The 2,330-nt window shown below is 39.0% G+C and overlaps 1 long non-coding RNA gene across 1 annotated transcript; it reads left to right on the plus strand.

The window, feature by feature from the left end:
* The first annotated feature begins 661 nt into the window (after nucleotides 1-661).
* LOC147982351 (uncharacterized) lies at nucleotides 662-1,233 on the plus strand. The gene is made up of 2 exons (XR_015600039.1): nucleotides 662-823; nucleotides 969-1,233. It is a non-coding gene; the product is annotated as an uncharacterized LOC147982351 (long non-coding RNA).
* Nucleotides 1,234-2,330: the final 1,097 nt, after the last annotated feature.

Raw genomic sequence — 2,330 nt, forward strand, 5'->3', positions numbered from 1 at the left:
CATGTTGATTTGTAGCCAACATGATTAATTTTGTGTTCTATGCTACCAGTTGTCCGGGCATCACTTTTGATGTACTATTTGATCTCTTTTTGTAAGATCAATTTTGTGTTATAGAAACTATGCTGCCAGTTGTTCATGGTTGTGCACTAAATAGATGGTCTTCTAGTTGTAATAAATATATTTTGCTTTGTTTATGCACTAATGAATCTTGTATAATTAGCTGTCCAATTGTCATTTTATTATCATGTCTGTCACTGACATAGTCAGCCGTACTAAAATATGGTAATGTTCACTTACATGTAAGGAGCACCAAAAGCAATGAAAAGGGCGCCTACAAGCTGGCACGCCCAAACTTTCTTTCAGGAGGCGCGCCATGGCGCGCCCCAACCGCTAGTACAAGAGAAAACTGGCAGGTGATGGTTAGCTGTACTCGATACCATGTCCAATGTGCTAGTACTCAAGTGATATGGTATTTAATACTAGATTTGAGATGATATCGCATTTAATGGCACAAACTGAAGAATATCTTCTAAATTTATATTTGCATGGATGGAAAGATAACATCCATGAAATGGATACCATCTTATAGATAGAACCATATTTTACAAATTAAGTATAGTGAGACGGCCAAATCTTTGTGATCTCATTTTGAGTAAGATGGGAGTAAATATTCTCTAGCAATTAGTCTATATATAAAGATACAATGCTTCTAGACGCCCAAACCGAGTCAGGAGTAAGAAGTTTGTGTCTTCTCTTATGGAAGGGAAAGCTATTCTTCTTTGCCTTATGGTGCTTGTGCACGTAGGAAATTCCATTCATATTGGTAAGAAATCGATCTCCCCATCCCTATATATGTTTCCGTTCTCCTATCAACCGAAGTAGGATAATATTGTCACTTAAACATCATGAATATTTTCATATTTTTTTCCAATTTGGACTTTTTTTATGGTGTGTGTTTTTCTTTACAGATAAATGCAAGTATAGAGTTCACCCGCAAAGAACAACATGCAAGGATGTAACTGCTTCTATCGGCCGTGAGTGCAATCTGTCAAAATGCTAGGGGACCTGCAAAGATTTGTTTGGAGTGGAACTCACAGCCTCATGGTGTATCAACCCCGTCCCATACTATTGGCATTGTAGGTGCCGTATCTGTTTGTAGAGTTGCACTGAACAATCATGTCGAAAAATGGACAAATGATGTGATCCAATAATAAAATCTTCCAGTGACATGCATCTAAGAATACATAACGATTGCCAAATTTAGGTCTTCTATTCGATTTTGTCATGTGCAATATTGATCTGGTAATTTTAGGTTTGCATGGCCTCGTGATTTATAAGTTAAAAAAAAACAACCTTATACGACATGAATGAATCGACCTAACTGTACCGGCAGTCCCATTTTTGATGGGCCCAGAACACAAGGAAGTAGTATACATTTCTCTAGTCGGTGAGTATGTTTAGTGGTAGAAACTTGTAGGATCAGATATCGACCAGAGCAATGTCCTAAAAAATGATCTCGACCAGAGGGGGTGAATGTGAATTGAATAATTTTAGCAATTTCTTCAAAACAAATAGAAGACCAAAGACATAGATTATTAAAATCAAAAGGATATTGGCGCATGGAATAATAACTCAATAAGAAACTATACAACTTAGTAGCATGCGAGGCAAACTAGTAAGATATAAGTGCATAAATGCCAACTAGCGGCGTTCAAAAAATGTATTGAGTGGCAGTAGATGCCGTTGCCGCTAGTGTAACAGCAGTGGTAAGTTGGTACTAACATCCACACCCAACGCCAGTTGCATATCTCTCATCTGTGGCGTTTGGCATGCAACGCCACTAACTAACAAATTATAAGTATTGCACCATGGACAGTAGATGCCAGTAATATAAGTCATGTGCCATGTGGCTGATGCTCGCTTTGTCCTGTGGGTCAATATGTCAGTAAACACCTACTGTCAGATAACCCCAGCATGTTACACTAATCTAGTTCAAACACTAATTAAACTAAACCTTACTCAAACATTAATATTAAACTAGTTGGCTTCCACATTTTACACAGATTTGAACAACAGTATTGAAATCACAAAATTAAATCTAACTAAAACTAAAAGGTGCGCCCGATTCCTCGCTTGCACATCGTCATGCGAGATGGCGACAACGGCCTAATGGTCATAGATGGAGCTTAAGTGCACCACATTGGATGGAGGAGCAGCCGGAGCAGGAGTTGGCTGGCTCAGCTCCTATAGCATCTCGTTGGGAGGAAGCGACTTGAATATCGCCTGAACCTAAGGAAGTGTGTGCGACATCGACAGCTCCTTTGCGCTGT

This window comes from Triticum urartu, chromosome 3A, assembly GCF_056163025.1.
Source record: "Triticum urartu cultivar PI428250 chromosome 3A, HENAU_Tu73, whole genome shotgun sequence".
Taxonomy (NCBI): domain Eukaryota; kingdom Viridiplantae; phylum Streptophyta; class Magnoliopsida; order Poales; family Poaceae; genus Triticum; species Triticum urartu.